This window comes from Diorhabda carinulata, chromosome 2 (assembly GCF_026250575.1).
Source record: "Diorhabda carinulata isolate Delta chromosome 2, icDioCari1.1, whole genome shotgun sequence".
Taxonomy (NCBI): Eukaryota; Metazoa; Arthropoda; class Insecta; order Coleoptera; family Chrysomelidae; genus Diorhabda; species Diorhabda carinulata.
The window spans coordinates 15,225,191-15,249,378 of NC_079461.1; positions in this window are offsets into that span (position 1 = coordinate 15,225,191).

Here is a 24,188-nt window from a genome sequence, read left to right on the forward strand (position 1 = left end):
GGTCTGTGTAAATAAGTCAAAAGACTCATTATTCTTTGGAGCCAATATAACTTATGTCATTGGTTGAATTCAGCTTAGTTCATAAGAGAGTCGCAGAGGACATTTCAGCTATTTTATATTCCGTGGAATGAATGAATACAAAGTTTTATTGATATCTTACAAATACATATTTTTATTAGAAAACAAAACCTTATTTCTCCCTTTCTCCCTTGCTGATTGCGGTATACTTGAGGAATTTGTGTATAATTATAGAGCACTACTTAAAATATTTAGTCTACTTTTACGTAACTTGAGAACAGATTTTATAACAATAATTTTGTTCTTTTCATCCTATTCCAAATAATTAGATATTAAGAACGGTTTATTTATTTATAATATGAATTTCGATCTCCTCAATAAATACTCAATGAATCTCTTAAATTGGATGGAGTTTTCGGCTTTTATATATAGTCAAGTCATCCGTAATGTCCTTAAATGTTTTAGAACAGCAGAATAGAATCAGGGAGTGAGAGATAACGGCTTCTAACCTAATTAGTAACTTCTATATCCATTTTCTAAAAGCTAATTCCTAGGAACCAGATTAGTTAGAGTTATAATTATATTATTAAGTATTATCAAATTAAGATATTCAAAAAATTAGGAAAGTCAACTAGTAGTTATAGGGTTAGTTAGGCAATGGGGCACTATTTCTAACAAAATAATTTTGAAATTGTATATTTTCGAAACAAATGACGCATAAAAAACTTGAAGAGGATATATTTTAACGCTATTTCTCTTGTGAATGTTCACATCTAGATAGGGTTTACAAAAAAATAACGTTTATACTTGCTCCATGCAAAATTCAAAATTGATCATATTTTGGAGTAAATGGAAAATTTTATTTAACGTCAAAATAAACCGCAAGTGGTTTCAAATGGGATAATATTAAACAAATAACTAAACTGTGGAGGAATATACAATCTTGCTTCACAAAAAATAGGTTTCCGGCTTTGAAATTATTACTTCGATCATATCAATATTGTCATATGATGTTGTAATTTCGTTGTAAATGTTTTATCCAATGTCATTAGCCATCATCGATATCTTTCTGTTCTACCACACAGCGTATTTATACTCAGGACAATACCGTGTAGGAACTTTAGTAAACCCTCTGTATTTTAAACACTCAAAGGTGTCTTTTTGCAGTTAATCTCATTATACCACCTCATGTTTGACTGTTCTGAGGTTTGATGAGGTTGAACGTTTTTTATTCACGTTGAGTGAAAGTAGTAGAATATCATCATCTGACTCAATTCTTCCATATAAAAATTTTGCAGGATCTTTAACAGTAACACTCAATTTCAGTGTCTTCATAACCTTGTCTTTTATTGTCATTGTCATATCTGTTAAATATATATATATATATATATATATATATATATATATATATATATATATATATAATATATATATATATATATATATATATATATATATATATATATATATATATCTTGATTTTTTTTGTCAATCACTTTCCAGTGTTGTTAGGAATGCTTCAAACGGAAACCACTTTTTTGGGAAACAGATTTGGTGAAGGCTGTTCGATAGCAAAAGACGACAGAGTTTAATAGGAACGATCATTTCATTGAGATTTGGTTTTTAGATGCATTCAGGAGACGTATATATAGCATTTTGGAAGCAAAAGCAATATTTTTCTAGCTATAAAGCACCAAAATAATCTTCGGAGAACTTAGCGGGATCCACACTTTTGTTTCCTATGTAGTACTGACGATTTTCCTATCCTTTAACCATTCTCCACTAGTAATGTGTTCCGTTTGAGTTTGCTAGCCCCAATATGTTTTTTAAGGGTTGTATTTGAATAGTCATGTGACTGTGAAATCGAAATAATGCTATATTTTGTTCTAGACCGGTAGTAATAATACGATGACTGGAATGGCCGTTAAATAGTAAAAATCCTGTCTTGGTGCTTTCATATGAGGAATAAATAAAGTCACGAACCAATGCGAAAAGTGCGATTCTTCTATCCATTCGTCTTTAGATGCCCCATCCAGCGTGCCGGAAATGGTGTTTTCCGATACCCAACGAGTCTGCGCACAAGGAGATATGAAGCGTCTGCCGATATGAAAGCCAGAACTGTGATAGTTTGTCTACCTTAGCATCTTGAGCCTCTAGATAATTTTTTTCCCTTTTCATCAATTACTTTCTTCTATATAAAATAGAAAGTTCGCTTCAGTTGGATCATTTAACGACTTCTCCATAACTAGTTCTTCAAGCTTATCATGAAAATCATACACATCGAATGGATCACAGGCATACTTTCTAATTTTCTGCAAATTTAAGAGATTTTTTAATGACAAATTTTGGTGTCTCGTCATGAAGCTCAAATATCAGTTTCAATGTGCTATATTTGCTCACTAAGCTGCAAAGTTCCTTTTCATTGCAGGTCAAATCCATTCTAGCTCGAGCTACAAGACAATTTGCTATATATTTCTTCTATATCTACAGGCAGAGTGGGATGGCGTCATGCATTTATGGTGGTAATCGGATTTTTTCTGCCTTCAATTTAGTGGAATATAACAGCAATATGTACATTGTATGCTTGTATATAAGTATTATTTTCATTCAATACATCATTGACAGCATTGATAAGATATTTCTCAGTATATTTCTGAGGACTTGGTCGTTTGTTATATAATTTCAAAGCACCGTTGTTCTGAAAAAAAGGAGTTATGAAAGTTTCAAAAATATCAATATGCCCCACAGTGACCTATTTTGGGTCAAATGTAAAAACATATTCACTATTATCTCAAAATCAAGTTTACAATTGTCTCCTATTTTACTGAACACCCGTGTACTTCAGTTCTCGTGAAACCTAACCTCATATTGCAACATGCACTAGGCAAATACCATATCGAACACAACGTTTATGTAAATAATTAACTTATTTTATTTACAAATTGAAAACTTTAAAGCAGTTAAAATGTTTTATAGCAGCTCGCTTCACGCTTGGAAAAACACACAAAAACCAAGTCGATGAAAAGAAGACCAAATGCATCAAGGTCCTGGAGTCACTATCGCCAATTGAATCCTTTTCAACCGCCAAAGTAAGAAAATATGAAAATTGTCCCTGTTTACAATTACCCCGTGTGACCCTAGAAAATAAAAACTGTTTTTATACAAATATAGTTCTGAAAAAAAGGATGAATGTGGAAAGTGGATTTGCTCGTTAAAACATCCAATTCAGAATTCATTTATAAATACATATTGTATCTCATCAACCTAAACCGTTCACACGGTTCAAGTACTTAGAACGGCATGATTATAAGACATAGTATCTGTTGTGTAATGAGAACCTAAAATGCTTTTCCCGCCGTTTCTATGTAAAGTAAAACTTTGAAAATCGAGAAAGGCGGGAAACAGAAAAGTTATTTGGGTAATTATAAATACCGATATATTCGGACACAAACAGATTTGTACCATAATATTTCTGAAAGAGATAAAGATGAATGTATTAACTAAAGAGTTATGGGAAGTAAGTTAGTGAATCAGTTTCTCAATTGTTATTTGAATAAAAGTCTGATGTTTCATTCTATTTAATTAACAAAAACAGTTTTAAATTTTTGCTCTATGGATGAAATTGTGGCAATCTCAATTTTCAAATTCTAGAATATTTTCCATCTAGAGAAATGTCCAATAAAAATAGAATGTTGATAATGTTTCAGTCATTTGATAAATTTAATAAATTTAATGGATTGCCCAACAAGTATTCCTATTCTACTCCAAATTTGTTGTGCAATTAAACCAACATTTACGGAACGCAGTCTTATGTTGCCATATATAATAATTTGAAGATGACCCGTTTCTAATTACATATCAAATCATCATCAATCATTGCCCTTTCTCTAAACATAGTCAATGTTAAAGTCTCTCCTTCCATTATACCTTAATGGTCTTTCCAACCGCAAACTGCACGACAGTCAAAACCCTTTATTAATTAATTAGAAGGAGTTAAGAATCGAGTCCTTCGTAGTCCTTCGTTAAATCCTTCAAGCTTAAACTGTAACTATGTTAAAGTTGCAACGCGTTACACAAACGTAATAGTTTGAGCAAATTTGGACCTTGTTGTGGATGAATTGATAATGGAATTAGAGACCACTTGCTTACGCTGATTAAAGGCATTAAATTGGACAGGAAATTTTGAATATTAAAAAATAAGTGATTTATTCCGCTAAAAAATATCATGAACGTGGACGGTTTACTCTTTATTAGTGGTTCAAAGCAATTTTGCTACGTTGATTATATTGTTAATTTCCGCCATGTTTCTGATATCATTTGGGTATATTTTATCTGAATAAACATTATTTTTCACACACAAAAACAGCTGAAAAATTTAATTAAAACTTTTGTGTACTTTTAAAAGAAACCATATAAACACGAATTACGCTGAGCATCAGAAATAGTCAATTATAGTAATTGATGAATCAGTAGTTCTGTACTGTACTATCGTTTTGTAGTTGCTTTTTCTTATTTATTTCTAGCGGTAGTGTGAGAAGAGAAAAATTGGGGTTGCCATTTGAAAAAATTAAGTTTTCGAAATTTTTAGTTAGCGAAATTCGGCACCATTCTGTGAACATCCTATATAAATTTTTGTCAAGGTTTTCACAGATTTTGAAATCTGTTAGTATTATTTGTCCAAATTCCAAAAAAATTAGACCTAACTCACGTGAACTTAGAAATATAATTTTTTTAGTGGAGATTCCAAAAATTTGGAAAATGTGAAATAATTAAAAAATGGTGGACTTTAGTGTGCCTTGTATAAAGTTGTATTGAAATTTTGCGTTGATTCCAAAAAATTAATAAAAATCATAGAATCGGAAGTCGACTGTAACTTTGTTATTTTAAATGGAACACCCTGTACATTAATTATACATTTTTGAGATCTACGTGAAATTTTAGTATACTTTTGTCTAACAACTTTTTTCGAAAAATGCATACTTTTTGAGTTATTGATTTTTTTGTAAGAAATTTTACCGTTGTAGTCCCTTATAAATTAATTTTTTACGAGGATACACTTGAAGATATGAAAATTCTGTTCGATTGCTTTAAGCAAGGTCAGACGTATTTGAATCTATGTTGAAAAATGTTTCATTTTATACAGGGTGTGTATCAAAAGTGTTCAAAGTTTAACTTAAGAAGAACCACACGGTTTTTTCTATTTTAATGCATTCAGGGGTAAAAATAAGGCAAACAACGTACATGTTCTTGTAACAACTTTGTCAGATTCACCATGTATTAAAATTTTACATAATCTTCGTTATCAAAATAACGGAGTTTGGGTCCACTTCCGGTATAACCACAAGTTTCAGAAAACTGAAATTATTTTAGCTGAAACGAGCATTTCGGAAAAGCTATACTACTTTCCTATATGCATATCGATTTAGCTCGTCGTGAAGGACCCTGTATATGACATTAATCCCACATAAACAATGAGATGCAAACGCCAACCAAATATCCACATGCGTAGGAACGACATAACATTCCTGTAATGGATATCTAATTAGAAATACTGTTAAGTGGGCCTTTAGTATTTCTGTCTTCGGATTTCCTCGGTTTTATCTCCATGCATAGAATTGTTTTAACCAATTTGATGTCGACTGAAAGTCTAGGCCTCAACTAAAAATATTTGATAGTTCATACATCAGAACAATTAGTGAATTTATGGTTTTGTTCATAATAAAATTATTTTAAGTTAAACTTCACTTCGCTTCACATATTTAATTTTAAGTAAAATATTGCATGGAAAAATGGGCAATTCAAATATTACACATTGTATAGCTAGACCTGAAGAAATTTTGTAACTTGAACTCCATAATAAACCTTTTGTAATTGTAATTAACTATTATTTCGTGATGATTTGTCTTGAATTTAGGTGTTTTTTCATAGAAAATCAAAAACAAAAGAAGTGATATTGTATATCAAATACCTTGAAATTATTGCGACGCTATTTACATAGGACAGACATCTAAGAATTTGGAAAATATATTGAAAGAACATCAATACGATGAAAAAAGTGCATTAACGAACCACGAAATGCCAAAATATTCATTTATAAAGATGCAAAAATTCTTGAAATGATTTCCTATGGAGACGTAGAATCAAGACAAATAATCACGAAATATATATTAGAAAGCTGAAGAAACAAATAGTTAAACAAAATCAAGTATTATTCATTGTTTGTGTATAAATACATTACATTCATTATAGATTCGTAAATATGACACGCAACATTTGTTGAAAGTCATTAGGAAAAAATGTTGAAAACATCTAAAACTGAAATCAAAAAGTTACAAAAACGCGAGCACAATATAACGTCAATTACTTATCAAGAAAATCTAAACAATGCATACCAGCACTAATGAATAATTTAGTTTTATATCTTTTCAAATTTTATATGTACGATGAGAATTGATTTGACTTTGGGTCATATGTGTAAAATGTCTATAAAATAGGTGGTTTGTGATTATTATTTCGCATCATAGTATATGTTGTATTATAAATTCTCACGTATACTTGAATTCTCTCAATTCTGTATCATCATTGAACCGTTCAATTGGAAGCCATGCAATTGAAAAATATTCAATGAAAAATTATGAATGTAAATTTATCGCATTATTATCAGAAATTCATTCTCTTAAACAAAATGAGTTACTACAAAAACAGTAATACTTCGTGTGAAATGGATATAAAGCAAATAATACTAATTACATAGTATAGAAGCTTCAACACTAAATATAACAAATGAAAGCTCTCCGAAAGCTTTTAGAATTTCAAAATCGAGTCGAATAGTGAATTACTGTTCACTCTTTAATGGTTCGACACTGTCCGGTTGTTCGAAAGGCTTTGGCTAATTTGACAAAACGCTGTCATTGGTCTAATTACAGCGGATGCTAGTATCCAGCTCTGCAATCTGCAAATGAACTTTTCCGAAAGTCCTCTTTGTGTTTTATGCAAAAAGGCAACAGATGCGTTTAACTGTCGCTTGCGTCGATGAAAATAAAGCTTAAAAAAATAATACAGTAACAAATTATGTGTTGTTAGTTTTAATATAGAGGCTTACTTACCATGCAAATATCAAAATTACATGGGTGATTTGTTAGATGGAGAAGATGTATTGAAATGGTAAGTATCTTTTTTAATATGTACTTTAATGAAAGAGCAATTATCTGATATCTGACATATTTGATTCCAAAGAATTTTCTCCACTTAAATTGATTTCGGTTCTTGACAATATATTACTTCCAAAAATAGAATTCGGCGATCTTTGGACTTCTAAATTATTTTGAGAATGTCGGTAATACTAATTCCTACTTCAATTAATATCATGCTGGAAGTTTCTTGGGTTTTAATAATTTCAAAATTTTAGTTCATGACTAAAAGTAGCTCTGACCGTTGAGCTCTTTAAGTCATATTGTTGCAAGTTCTGCGGAGGTGAAACTTATGTGAACAGAAGTAAGTTAAATATCAGCACAATGATGGAACGAAATGTTATACCAATTGCATTTCTTATTGCAGGAACTATTCTATCATTCAACTTATTTGGTTACTTTGGGGGCTCTATTTGCTGATAAAGAATGGCCGAAAATTGACTTCCAATGGCATTTTTATTCTATATTCTTGCAAATATCTGGTGTTAGTATTACTTCAATATCAACAATTTTGTCGATTAACTGCATCATTCAATATAAACGTAGTTTCACTGGAAAATATAGTCCCACTCCTAAAACAAGGACCTGTACTACTAAATTCCAATCTGCATGAACATTAAACTAATTCACGACTACTTTTATCGTATTTTTTGCCACTTTCAATTTTGGTTCCACTATATTTCATATATTTTCTTTCTATAAAAACCATATCGACTGCATATGCTAAGCATTACTTTGCTGCCAAGAGCGTAATAGGAAGAAATTCTTCAAATTCCAAATCAATGCATCTCTCTATTCTACTAAATCAATGGATCAATCGAAGGTGAAATTAATGATAATGAAATGCATTGAAAAAATAATCAGCAATATTTGATTCTTCCATTTTGAAATTTGTTACTGATGAAATATCTTCTATCTATGCACTTTTTGGATGATTCTGATAAATACCTATAGAGGATATTCCGGCACTTGATACAAAAAGTTCGTGAATGAGTAGATGACGGGAAAATGATGCTGTAACATACAAAAAATTCTCTCATACGACTGACTTATAAGCCTTTATTGATGCGAAATCAGAAATTTTATTCAAGCATGGTTTCCAAAATATCATTCAAACATTATGGATTTTCACGTATATCTATGTAGTGTGTTTTACGGAATAATAATTCTACACTACTATCTGCAGGCCCAATCAAAAGTTATATGTAATGAACAGCTTCTTTCAAAAGAAATTGCATAGACGATGGACTTGGGTAAACCCAAATGGAAGAACAAAAAATGAAATAGACTTTTTTATCACGACGCGGAAAAGATTTGTCACAGATGTTACAGTTCTAAATAAATTCGGTATAGGGAGTGATCATAGAGCTGTAAGAGCAACTGTAAGAATAAACGCCAGAAATGAACGACAAAAAATGATAAGAAAGAAACAACAAATAAAGTGGGAGACCCCAGAAGATATTGATGCGTATAATACTTTCTTAACTGAATCCCTGAACACGAACCAGTCACTAGACATAAACATATTAAATGAAGAAATCACTGGAACAATATTAAAAGCACAACAAAAATACTGTAAAAGAGATGGAGATAAAGACGAAAAAATAAGCAAAAATACAAAAGATCTAATTAGACAACGAAGACTTCTAGTAGAACAACAAAAGGAAGATACAAGCGAAATAAGAACACTAAATAAGACTATTTCAAAAGAAATACGGAAAGATTTAAGGAAATATAACACAGAAAAAACCAGACAAGTAATCGAAGAAAATAACTGTATGAAGGTGCTTAGAAGGAGACTAGCTGATGGGAAAAAGGAAATCGTCAAACTCAAGGATAACAACAAAAAAGAAACAAACAATAGGAGAGAATTGGTAAAAATTGTAGAAGAATTCTACAAGGAACTATATAGGAGCAGAAGAGAAGAATTAAATATCACAGAAAATAAAATGAAAGTCGTAAACCAAGGTTCAGAACTTGTACCTGAAATAACAATTGAAGAGTCAAAAAATGCCCTAACGGAAATGAAAAACAAGAAAGCGGCAGGAGAAGACCAAATTGTGATAGAAGCTGTCAAAGTTGGGGGTGAGAAACTTTTAAAAGAAATAATCTCCCTCTTCAATCTATGTCTACAAAAGGGGGAAATCCCGGAAAAGTGGAGAAATGCGACGATAATTCTCATCCACAAAAAAGGGGATATAACGAACCTTGAAAACTATAGACCTATAAGCTTGCTCTCTCACCTTTATAAATGGTTCACTAAGATCGTAACGAAACGCTTGAAACGAAAGTTAGACTTTTATCAGCCCAGAGAACAGGCGGGGTTTAGAATAGGGTATGGAACAAACGACCATTTGCAAACGATTAAGATACTGATAGAAAAAGATAGAATATAATAGGCCCCTCGTAATGATATTTGTCGATTTTAGAAAGGCGTTTGACACAGTTGAACTTCCAGCAATTTTATCGGCCCTGTAACAATGTAGGATAGACTACAGATACGCAAAGCTCATTAAACACATATATGAAAACGCAACTCTAAATGTAAATCTCCACGAACCAACAAATAAGATACATGTAGGACGCGGGATTAAACAAGGAGACACTATCTCTCCTAAGCTCTTCACATGTGTGTTGGAATACTCTTTCAAAAAATTAAACTGGGAAGGGAAAGGTATAAATATCGACGGTGAGTATCTAAACCACCTGCGTTTCGCAGACGATATCGTCATAATCACCGACAATATGCAAGACGCTCGGCAGATGGCCACGGATTTGAAAAGAACCACAATGAATGTTGGCCTAGGAATAAATCTAGACAAAACCAAATTTATGACAAATCTGGTAACAAATGATAACATAATTATCGATGGAGGTGAGATAGCGCAAGTATATGACTATAAATATCTAGGCCATGAAGTGAGGATAGGAAGAGATAACCAAACGTGTAAGATAAAGCGTCGAATACAGTTAGGATGGATAGCTTTTGGCAAGTTGAGTAGTACCTTGAAATCAGACTTACCAATAAGCCTAAAGAGAAAAGTATATGAGCAGTGTGTTATACCTGTGATGTCCTATGGGGCAGAGACGCTTACCCTCACGAGACAAACTGCATGAAAGATGAGAGTGGCGCAACGGGCAATGGAAAGGGCAATGTTGGGAATTACGAGAAGGGATAAAATTACAAATGAGAACATAAGAAGAAGAACAAACGTTAAGGACATTATTGAAATTATAGCCCAAAAGAAATGGAAATGGGCAGGCCATGTAGCCCGAATGACGGATAATAGATGGACGAAAAGAATATTGGAGTGGAGGCCAAGAATGGATAAGAGAAGTAGAGGCAGGCCGCCAACAAGATGGAGTGACGATGTAAAGAAAATTGTAGGAAATTGGATACATACAGCTCAAGATAGAGATAGATGGTTTAAACTAGAGGAGGCCTATATCCAGCAGTGGATGGAAGATGGCTGATAGATGATGATGATGATGATCTGCAGGCCAGGGCGGATCATGCCCAACAGCTAACAAACCGTTATTTTTACAGGGAAACCTGCACAATCTCAGGATAGGAAAAATGAATTTTTTAATCGATTTTTCAACAAAAATGTACTCTATGTACAGCTAGATAAAATTTATGGTTTGGGATATATGTAGATTTTTAAATCTACAGAGTACTGTCTACTGATTTAGCCAGTTTCACTCTAGACGGTTTTATTTATTCCCATAATTTACATTGATGTGAAAAAATCCTCACGGTACAATTCAAACAATAAATCAATAGATTGGTCGGGGAGGTTCATTTGCATGGCTACCTAGTTCCCCTGAATCAAATAAAATAGAATTATTTTTTTTCTGGGAAAATCCTAAAAGCATGGCATTGTGACGCTATAACGCAGAATATTGGAATACTCTTTCAAGTTCAGAGAAATATCCTTCGTAGACTGCATAAGTGTGTAGAAGTATATGGAGCCCACTTCGAACAATTATTATTTTTTTTTGTTTTTATTTGGTAAGTTGTAAGCTAACCAACTCAATTTTTCTACATTTCAATTTTGTCCTTATGTAAGTAAAACGATGTTCGACAGTATGCTGTTAAGTTTGAAATGATTGATTGTGTTTTGATTCTTTCCGTGAGTATTTTCAATAAATAATCATAATTTATGATAATTTTCTCCAGTATGTATCTATATTGAACTGTTTCCTTCTTAGAACGATCTTAAAATATACATATCTCATAAACATAAATTGTATCGACTTAAATAAAGATTACATTTCTGCTGAAAGATAATTTGAAAAATTAATTTTTGCTACCTTTATCTTGTAGAGATTGTCCCTGTGAAAGTTACGGATTGTTAAATATTGGAAATGAGCCGCCCCATGGACATACGTAATCATCCATCAAAAATTCATGTTCGAATGTATAATTCAGAAAATATACTTAAATATAAGTTCTTATTTCGCAACTTTGAGGCCTATAGCTCAGAAAGGGGGGGCTGTTACATCATTACTTTCACGTCATCCATTCATTCTCAAATTTTTCGCAACAAGTCCTGAAACACCAAGATTACCAATAAGCTTTAGATAGGATAATTGTTATTAAAACATTCTCTTAATTCTTATATACACATTCAATCAATAATTGAACTTAGTGACAATAGTTCTTTAACATTGAACTTTCATATTTATAGTGTTCAGATTACTACATTTCGTTTTGTAAATTCTTCAGTTGATTTTAAAATCTTAAACTAAAAAAATATTCATTTACGAGTGCTGATTCCTACCTGACTCATAGTAAAAACTGAAAAGTTTGAAGTTGTCGAAGTGTGCAAACAGTAGAAGACTTAATTCGAAAGACTCATATCTCAGTTTCAAAATGGATTGTGTCGTACAACTGGAAGCGATTAAATACTTGCTTTCCAAATTTCTCAATGTGTTTAGTCGAACTTGAAGGTGTAGCTTTCACAACCACTACCATACGTGAGATTATTAAAAAAGACCTTGTTCACTTGTTGCAATATATTTTTAAAAAATATCTATGAAGGGATTTAATTTGATAATATAGCATTACTTACAAGCGCGTGGCTTGATCATCATTATTTGGACTTTGTTCCAGGGAAATCAACCGCTGAGAAGTAGTTCGCTATAAGGAGAGGGTACCTCCTATTTGATTTTCATTCTATAGACTAAGCTGTCACCCATAAGTTTCAGATTTATCACTTCTCTCTTACAATTTTGAGTATCTAGACGCAACTAAAGATCTTTTGTGAAAGAAAAATGGTAAGAATATGTGATTAATACGATTAAAAAGCGACAATTTTTCATAATTGTTTGATCACAATTAAAAAGACATTTCAAATACATTCTTCAGTGCCCCTTGTCACATTTTCAAAATAATTGTTGCAACAAATTTTACCACCCACTACACAAATGATCCTTATTTCAACTACGAAATAAGTCAGAACAGAATAATGAACATTGAATTTATAATGGGAACATAAATGAGTTATTCTAAACAATTATTTTCGATGGTGCATTTCAAGACAGTCAGCAGACTACATTTTAAAACACAGCTACGAAGGCTTGAAATAATAATTAATTTACATTTCAGAAAAGCAAAGGAAAAACAACCAGAACTGGTTTAACTAAATATTTGCACTTTAAAACGTTACATTAACGACAAACAGCATAAACCGACGAGTTTGCTTGAATAATATAAAATGCAGACTTCCTAGATTATTGTTGTGCGAATGAGTCAAACTTTTTGTAGCTAACTTTTATTTCAACGGTTAGTCAGACAAGTTTGAACCAGGACAAGCATTTTAGAATAGTATAATAGTACACAAATTGCAATCACGTAACACAAGGTGTCTTAACAAAAATTTGACCTCTAAAAAAACAGACACCAACAGTTCTATTGTGATCGGGACGGATTTTCATGCAAAATACATACCTATAAATGCAACCCCCAATTATTATCAAAATCACAAAAATACATCTGATTGACACATTATCTGAGATAATTTCTTCCCCTTGAAAACATGGATATGACGAAATATATCGTTTTATCTTATTTGGCTTTGCACTGATAGAAAAAGCTAACAAAGTGGCCTATCATCTCATCGCATCTCTCGTCTTCCTTTCCTTCTGTGAAAACACCTAAATTAAAAAATACACCACTTTGGCTACTTTGCAGATTTGAGACAGAAAATTGTAAGAGAGTGCAGATTAATGGATGTATCTGCAAATGCCAGAAAAACATTCTAAAATAGTTGTATCATTGTTTAAAGGTCAACGGAGACCATACCGAACATTTAATTTGTTAATTCGGTTAAATTTTTGTGTTTCTACTAATATTTACAAATGAATAAGCTGCTTTCAAAACTTATTTCAATATTTGAGGAAAATTCCATACCCACCTTTCATATGTGTCACTTGATCAAACTAGCTGTTTAAAATATTTGGTTTTAAATTGTTCGTATTACTGTTTATCAATTTCATTTCACACTTTTTTTTTATACTAGACTCAACAATGTAATATAATTGTGGTTAAACATATTATCAACGTCCAGAATTTAAGATTCTTAGAGGAGTAAATTATACTTAAGTTAGTATTGTATGTATCAATGTGTCAAAACATTTAATTAATAAAGATCTGAAAAATAGAGTTTCTAAATCAGAAGAGATATCAATCAATAGTAATAACAAAATTTGATAATGTGAATGTAAATGATTTCCAACTTTCATATCAAAATTAGGTTCAACAAGAACAGTGATTCAACTAAGAAATATAAATTTCTTATTAGCCTTTCATAAAAATGAGTCAATACAATGTCATTTCTTGAAACGTTTCATAACTAACATACAACTGAAATAATATTGAAATAATTCTATTTTATATCATGTTATATGGAAATTTGTTATTTCATAAATAACAATAATAATTTTCTTGTATATTGTCGTTGACTAATCAAAGACAAAAGATACAATGAGTGTATTTAAGTTATGGTTGAAAGTAATGGCGGATACAATTATGTTAATACTGACGCTGAGTTCAAATATAATGTTGTTCTAAATGTGAAACTTCCGGTTATATTGAAATTCCATTCTACATGAAATTGCTGTGCACAATGTACATTACCAAAAGTGAAGTATTTTGGAGATATTTTGACTATTTTAAAAACAATGAAAAAATCATAATCCACATTGAATAACGATATTTCCATTAATATCAAAGCTAGTGACGTGAAATTGTAACCAATAAATACCAACTCCATATGTTCAGCTAATTGATACCTCCACAATTCACATCATATATAAGTTATTTACTTCAAATAGAATTCTGTGTTTTATTAAAGTTTTGGCTGTATTTTATAATCATTACAAACGTTGATTAGGTACTTTGTATTATCCTAATTGGATAACTTACAAACAAAAATAACTATATGTGATATTAAACAAAGCTTCAATCTTCTGTTCCAAAGGACTGTTCAAAATTAGTAACATCTACTTCTGAACATCTTTGAATCCTTCTCATTGAGTTATATATAATTTTGGAAATTTGGTCAAGTGCTAGAGAACAGCAAGTAATAAGACTGCCTCTATCGAGCGAGCTGAAACGGATCCCGACTGGCAATTTATCGATCATCAAACATGTCCTGAAGGCGCTGAGTAACATGCTTAAAGTTACGAAAAGTGAAGGAGCCTCTCCATTTCTTAAAGTATGTAGCGCCCGTCGTATGTGGATTCTCTTACTTACTTACTCAATCGTTATGTCTGTCCACCTTACAGGAGTTGAGTGTGGGCTCTCCAAACATATGGGTGTGACTAAGGACGCTGCGATAAAAGACCTTAGAATAGAACCTTATCACGAAAGCCAGTATATATTGAAAAGTTATACCAGATTTGATACCTAAAACAAACAAATAATTGACACGAAATAGAAAGTGTAGTGTAGTGAGCAATAAGAAAAAAAAATCAAAGAGAATTGGCTATCAAAGGAATACCTATTATAAAAATAGTGAGAATGACAAGAGAAGAGATAAAAATGAAAATATGGAGATAAATGATTAGAGCTGGGAAAATCGGCTATATGGCTTATACCATAGGAACGGAATGATTAGCTGATAAAATCGATATACGGAAGAAAACAGAGCTCTAGTACATAAAAGAGCACATATATTCATAGACTCAGATCTGATAGAGAAAGAAAGGAAAATGCATGGAATCATGAGAAGAAATAAATGAAGAACATGAAGGTGAACATAAATGGAAAAGATTGGAAATGAAACAAGAGAGAAAACAGATCAGTAGAACACCCAAATTCAAAAAACTTGGAGATATATGTAACACAGGCAGGACCAAAAATAACAAAACAGGCTATAGAAAAGAACAAGAGCTTAAAGAAAGAAAATATAGATAGAACATATAAGGAAATAAGGAGGAGAAAAGTGATAAGAAAATATAATATTCGGGAAAAGAAGCTTGTGATATAAAATGCATCAGTCAGAAAGAGGAACAAGTGATAAAATTGTAGGAAAAGCAAGAAACAGAAACGAAGGAATAGAATGATGCTTAGAAAGGCTAGAAGAAACTGCGAGAAATGGAGAACACATAATTGTATCAAACAACTAAAAATAACGAGAGAAGTTTAAAGACGAAAAATCAATTATATATTATTTTTTGGTAAGTCGGGACATTTGGCACAGTGATGGACATTGGGGTAAATATCAATTTTTTAACAATAAGATAAAATGCTATAAACTATAAAACCGCATAACCTGCAAACGATACCAAGAGATACTTAACATAAAATTTAAGAATATAGAAGACAAAAATGACATTGAGAATACATGGAGATATTTTGGAAAAGTCTTAGAAGCTGTAAATAAAGTTTGGACAACAGAAATGTGGATTCCCATTAGACAAAAAAATGAGAATTAAATAGATTGAATAATCCATTCTATGAAATTTTGATCCTGTGGGGACTCCATTGAGACCAATAGACAGAACTCTACCTTTTGAGAAAGATCACCTAATAGTAATTATTACACTACATGATGTGAAAATGGTTTCCATTTGTGTTTTTTCAAAATGCCATGAGTTGCTTCCACCTACAAAGTAAGATCTTTCTCACAATCTCGGATGAAGGCATTTTGAGAGGCCGTAAAATAATCCAAAACATTAATTTCATTTGTCACTGTCCATTAGTGGTTCATTTTGTCTAAAATTGACCAAACTGATGTTAGTTTTCAAGCAATTTTCTCAAAGTGTCACCAGTAGTATTTGGTCTATTAGAATAGCAAAATAAGTCCGTTCTACAATTTTATTACATTCGCCCAAAATAGGATTAAGACTCATCTGCATTCGGCATTATTAATCAAGAAATACAAACTGGTGAGAAAATACCTGCCTGTAACATGACATTCGGCTTGTTACGTTTTTCGTCAAATATTTTGAAAATTCCTTTGTTCACATATTATGGCTCAGTAGTCACTTCTATTTTAATTTTTTTATTTTTTGAAGAAATTAATTTGTTATCGACTTCCCACTCCTTTCAAGGAATTCAATAGAACCTTGATATTAAATTGAGATTTGAATAAGAAGGAGATTTTGTTCTTACGTATAAAAAAGGTTTTCATATGTAACTTTTCAAAAACTTATGTTTTTCAATAATATAACCAAACAGGAATCTGTTCCATTATATTCTTTGTTTTTCCCAAATATATAGAAAATACGAATTTACACGGAAACTATTATACAAAATTTGCTTATAACAAAAGGAAATTAATAAAGATAACTTGAATTTTAAGAGCACTTGGATACAAAAGAAAGTTAAAAAGGATGTTTTGAAAACTTACCAGACTATTTCCTTCGAAAAATTTAAGCCAACCAAAAAGCTGTAATATTTTATGTTTACCTAGCAACGATCAAATTTCAGCGATAATACTGCACTAGTGCAAATTATCGATAATTTGCACTAGTGCCAAATTTTCGTCTAGGATGTAAACTCATTTTGAAATATTTTTTCACGAACAAAACTGTTGTCAATAAGTTACCGTAGATACCAATTCAATGCCAATATGATGATCGTCAACTACGGTATAATTTAAAGAATAACAAATTTTAAACACAGAATTAAGTTTATTTTAAATTAAATTTTTCTCAGGAAATAGTCTGCCAAAATGCCCTCTCGTGCATGTCAAATTGTCTCATAATTTCCTCTTGTGCGCATTCGCGCACTCGAGAAAATTAAATTATCGACAATTTGACATGCACTCGGGACATTAATATTGATAATATCACCACAAGTTCTACTAAATTCAATTATATTAGTTGTAGAATGTAGACAGATAGAAAACATACCGAGGTTTTATTGGAAACTCGGATGTAAGAATTAGAATACTACTGAGTGAAGTGACTACTAAGCCACTATACGCGAACCGAAACCGAAGACATGCCAAAACAATAGTGATAATCAAAAGCCATCAAATCTTTGACAGCCATGTTCTAACCTTTACTGATATTGAAATAGTTCAGTGTTATAATTTCAACAAGATTAATCATCTCAAAAGTGGTAGGTTTTAGATATTTGAAATATCGAAGCCAAACTAGTAGGCTTGAAATTACACCACAAAATGTAATAAAATATAAGGTATTCCATTTAAATTGATTAATTGAGTTGGACGTTAGTAGTTAGTGAGCTAACGCTTATTGTTTATTGATTACAAATTAAAGGCACTAGCTCAATTATTAACAGAGGTGAAGTAATTCAAGACGGACTCTGATTTTTTCAAATTATTGAAAAAAATCGAAATATTTGAAAAATATTTCAATTGTTCTGTAAGACATTGTGTACAAATTCCAAACTTTCACGTTGAAGTAGAAAGAACAGTCAAGATATTAGTTTCTCTTCAAAATAACGAAGTGCCACCTTTAAAATATTATATTTGAACTCAGTATCATCCAAAGTCATCAGCCTGGTTATTTCAGATTTTTAACATAACTGTATCCGCCATTAGTAGTAATCAGAAGTGACCAGATCAGATTGTACTGTTTGCGTTACTGGTTATTATGATTAAAATCTAATTTCATATTAGAGTAAATATGATGAACAATTTCGAAACAGACTATAAGATTCACCTTGGCATTATTTAAGCCAACATATTTGAATATCTGCCTGTGAAAATTAGTTTCTCTACCCTTATCTGATATGCGCTGATAAATATGATGTGAACTATTTATACAGAAATGGCAACTCCCTTTATGCTATATCGCTTTGCGTGTAGAACTATGGAGACAAAGAGAACTTGAAAATATAGCATCCTATTCACAATTAAGTGAGGTACAGCAAGTTATGTTGTAAACATTGAATAGTTTCGCAGTAAATATAGTTTAATTAAAAAGTGATCAAGAACAATGAAGATCATGAAATTGGTTTATTTGTAGTTGGGATATTTGAGATAAGTTATAAAATACAAATATGTAGGCTAATATGAAATTCGGTAAATACAATTTCAAGTATTAAGGCCAGTTGCATTCTTACCTTTTTGACAGATTTTATGTTACTTGTATTTATGTTGAAGTCTGTGCAATGTAATTGTTTGCAAATAGATACATTCCATGTTGGCACACAGTGACTAAAATTAAATTTTATTTTATAAGAGTAAATAGAATATTCATTTTTCTTTTGGAGTTGTTTTTTACGTTTACTGATTAGTGTGACTGATTTTTCACTGTGTTTTGTATGTACGTTGGTGCGTTATAATAAATGATTACCTTCAATATTGTTGTATTCTGATTAAACTGTGACACTTCTGAATTAAAACTATTGAACCATGTGAGATATCTTTTCCTTTTACAATATGTTGTGTTTACAATTTCCAGCATTATATCTTGAATTTTTTCGGGTGAAAAGAAAGGTGGACGTACAGACCGTTGAGCATCGTCGGTGGTTTTACAGCTACAACAAAAATCAATATACCGTTTTTTTTATAAATAGTAGGAGTTTCTTTTCTAGCAAAAATTAGTAGTATGTTATCAGTTGCTGTCAAACATAACACAAATATCGTAGCTCCAATTTTGGCGAAAGTTGAATGACATATGACCTGCCCTCTTATGTTTGTTTCTAACAAATTTAAAGTCCTATCCTGTTCGAACTTCAAGCACGATGTGTACTGCATTGAGTAGGGCAGAATGAAAAGAATAGGATGGGAATAATGAGTGAAAATTTAATTTACAAAAACTGTGAAAGACGTTTTCATTGAAACTACTGAGTTTCAATTAAATGCACTCTGTTTCTATTCAACAATGCTATGCAAATATTGTAATTTCCTGTCTTTGTTGGAGTTCGTTTCACACAATATTTTTGTATGGAATTGGAAACTAGAATTTCAAACTTCACTCATTTGTCCTACATCCTCCAGTAGAATCTCGTATAATTTCTTCGAATAAATTTAAATGTTGATAGGAAAACCACGGTCACTTCTGTACCAATCAATGTTTTTTGATGCTATGCTTACAAAAATATCTTTAAAAATACCTCTACCTCCACTTTCACATATGTTTATTTATATTTCAGATTTTTTCACCCTACATGATATCCCCAACAAAATGAGCCCCGTCTACTTCTTTTTTAGAATGTTTTCGATCAGACGTAGGAAATATTTCATTCATTTTACATCTACCCAATAGATACGTAAAATCTGAATTCCAACAATGCATCCATGCTTCATTTTGGAGGGGCTATACTAGGTACAATATTATCGATTATTTAGCTTTTCTTAGCGATAGTTGATATGCCAAATTATCATTTTGTTGCATTATCTTGGTTAACACGTCCATCATTAATATGGTGTGCAGGCAACTATATAGTATTTGTTACGAATAAATCTCTATCTACCTCCTCCCCCCCACTCTCTGCGTTATCTTTGAATCTCTTGCTATCTTCGGGTCTTTATATTTCAGTTGAGTATGTTACTAGAAGTTCCATCTGTTTTAGGTGGAGACGTTTACGTATCAGAGCTAGTTTGTTGTTGAATTATTCATTCAGACTCAAGCGCTCAGTATTAACTTCGTTTTCCTTGTAAGAGCGTACGCTGAAAAACCTGTTTCTTCTCCATTTGGTAATCTGATCACTGCTATTTTAACCTCTAGGGCATTGAGCTCCAATTTGAAATGGTGATAATTCAGTTACTTCTTTTCAGCGACCCAGAATAGGACGGACACAAACGTACCTAGAAACTGATTTTTCACTATTCATTTGTTTCTAGCTGACATTAACTGAATTCTAAATAACAGACCCGTTATGTTCAACTGAGTAAGTTCCATTTTTGACTACTTTGTACAAAGTTCGTGTTTATTAGGAATTGAATGTTACAGTAATATTGACATCATTCTCTCACGAAGTAACTTGGAGTAATTGTTGCCTCGTTCAATAATATGCCAATAAATCATGTCGAATAAACGGATATATAACAGGCACCTCTGTAAGTTATAGTCATCGGCAAACATTCATAATACCATAAATAACATTTCATGGTAACCACCACTCATCACTTAGTTATATAAATACTTGTTTTCCTTTAGTTGTTATGAATGATAACCTGCAAATGTTTCCAATATTTTATTTAATGAAACATACCATTATATGTGGACTGGTAACATTAAATATTATTTATACATACATCACTTTGTTATTAAAAAGAAAAACTATTTATTTGTATGGCTGATATAAATTTGTATGAGTTAACAAATGTGATTTGCATATTTATATAACCAAAGCAATATTTCAATCCTCATATGATTTGTCTATTGATGTTTTCGATTTGATGTTCAATAAAAGAGAAACCACTATTTTATGAATTATGGACAATTTTTAACAATAACAAATAATATTTCTCTACAAATGTTACCAGACTTCATTACATTTGATGGGAATAATAGTCTTTTGTATAATTTTGTAATTAATATATACTACGACCAAAAGGATCTATTGTATCTCCTTTTTTTGTTGCGGCACTTGGGTTTCCCAGTGTTCACAGCTAAGTTATTGATCTAATTTCTTCCGGAAAATTTACGGTTTAAAATGGCTCCAGCTGCCAAAAATCTTCGTCTCATTAATCTATGTTTCTTATCTAGCTCATTTAACTTGAAAAGCAAACCCAGTTCAACTTGGATCTTATGACATTGGTGCTGAAAGCTACAATCTTTGCTCAGTTATCGAACATTTACAGATTAATGTTGGAGCAAATTTCTTTAAAGCTGAACCTCTTCGGTATAGCATCTTTAGAGGCAAAATTCTGAGGTATTATTATCGCCCCAATTGTACATATCCAGATGTTGTACTTTTTATTGATTTTCGTGGAGTGAAATCAGTTCTAGAGCCCTTCTTCTTTCCTACGATAGGTTTTGCCAAGGCAACGTACTACACAGTATATTATTTTTTGACCTTCTGAGATCATGAATGTTCACATAAAGGTCACGTAGCAGTTGAAGAACCTGAGTAAAAACTTGAAATCAAGCACCAAAACAGAAAGCTTATTCAAAAAAATGGTGAAAACTTTTTCTAATTGCCAGCAAGTCACATCTACCACTGGGTTTATTAACTTGATTGTTGAAATTTTGAGCAGTCAGTTATTGATATTTTTGCATTAATCACATTGCGGGAATTCCCTTGCAGTAACTAATTAACTATAAGTAAGCTTATTCTGAACTATTCGTAACCCAGATAGTTGGATTCAAAGTGATCTTTCATTGATTGACTGCGAACAAGGCAGGCCCATGATTGGTACGTCGAACGTACGGGGTACAGAGGTGACGGAGGACCCATTTGTAGATTACTACTCGTTATCAGCTACGACCAATATAAGACGTTCTACAACAAAACTTTAAAGCTCAAAATCCAAAGTCCGTTTCTTAAAGCTTTCAATATAAGGTGAATATGTGTCTGGTTTTCCTTAGGAACAGAGGGAGATGTGAGGTAACTATATATATTTTTATTCAAAACTCACAAAAACATCCAAAATAAGTCGAGAATTGAATGAATGTAGTAAGTGTGTAGAATTAGTTTCTGTCCTAAACCTACAATTTTTCAAGAATTTAAGCGCTAAATAACATATTTCCTATAACTTATTCTAAACATTTTACAAGTGAAAGTAAAAAATGGTGGGTTTATTTTGGTATTTGTTGAAATTTTATGCTTGAGTGTCATTTATTGTGAATTATTTTAATTGTAGTGTATAATCGGAAGATTACCTTTGATATTAAAAAAATCTGGTTGGAAAATTACCAATGTATATGTTATCTGAACTCAGCTTGGCTTGTGCTTATGTTAAATATTTAATGATCTCACTTAATTACTCTTTTTATTGCTAGTGTCTGACTGCAATCTTAATTTAATGCCTAGTAAAATATTTAACTGTGTTTAGTTGCGACCCCGTGCAAATAAAGTACACAATATTCTAGAAACAACTTAAATATTTTTCATCAACTTTACACAGAAAAAAACAATAAACAGAACTCCGTTAACAAAAATTAAATATAAAAATTTCAACAAAAACATTACCATACACACTGAATACAAAAACGCATTGAAATAAGGGTATTTTTTTTTGTAATTTGCACTAATTTTTCTGTGGCTGTGTGCATGAAATATAATATTGACTTATTTTCAAAAGTATTTCATAATAAATTGACAATGACAAAATAACATTTTTGAAGAGTTTGAAAAGATAAATTGGTGAAGGTGAAGCTCTTGGAAATCCTTATTTTTGAATAACTCTCCTTTGCTTTATTGGAAATAACTATTAAAAATTTCAATGGTTGAATTATAATTCATTTAAAATACTTCCACCTGTTTTTTATGGACATCGCCAACATTATGGAACTACCTATTTATCACATGTTTCAATAGATAGTAATGATGAAAGAAGCAAAGCATTTAACAATCATTGACTACCCAGGTGATATTTCACAATAAAAGCTCTGGATATTCAATTTTTACATCGATATCATCATGAACACTATACGTGTGTTCATATTACAGATAATTGTAGTAAGTTTCCGGCAACTTATTAAAAAGTCGACAATCAATATTGAACTAGTTTCTCTTAATATATATGTCTCTACTACTACAAGGGTTATCTGAAAACTTTCAGTCCTAACCATAAAGCAAGACATTATTTTACAAAATAATTTTTTTTTCAATAACCCGCAAAATTGTTGCCAAATTACGAGCGAATAAACCTTTAAATGAAAAAATTGACCATGAAGCTAACCAACTCCTGAGCTTCACTTCACTGGACCTCGCCATTGTCGCAGTAAGAAGATGAGGTCGTTTGTGTCGCAGCTTAAGATGGTTGTCCGAAATATTTCATAACGAGCAAAGAAACAAGAAATTTTGTTTCCATATTAATTTTTATCATTCAACATAGTCTCCTTTTAAGTCAATACACTTTTCCCTGTCAACCTATAACATTATTAGCCCTCCCAAATAATAGTTGCCGTCTTTCTTCTTAAAATATGCGTTTGCGTATACGATAAAGTCCTTGTACGATAAACATCTCTGTCCTTCAAGTAAAACTTCGAGGTTATGAAACAGGAAAAAGTCACTGAAGGACCGGTCTAGTGCATACAGTGGATAGTTAACCAAGTCGAAGTGTGAGAGGTGTGCGCTGTTGATATAGCTGGTTGTTGCAGGTTTTGGCCATCCTGAACACTCGTCGTCAGTCAAGCTAAAGTCAAGTATGAATTCAGTTGCCCAAAATTTTATAGTGGTAAATGATGGTGCAGCGTCTCTGTACAAATGCTCAACTTCTTCATTTTTGTGGGCGTATTTTCTTCCCAAAAAAAATATTTGATTAGAAATTAATCGTACAAAATAGCTAAAATTCAAGGGAGAATTTTTCACTGCATATCAAACTATATTCCCAACTTATATTGATCAGTGCAAACATCTCCAGGGTGAAGTCGCAAACCTTT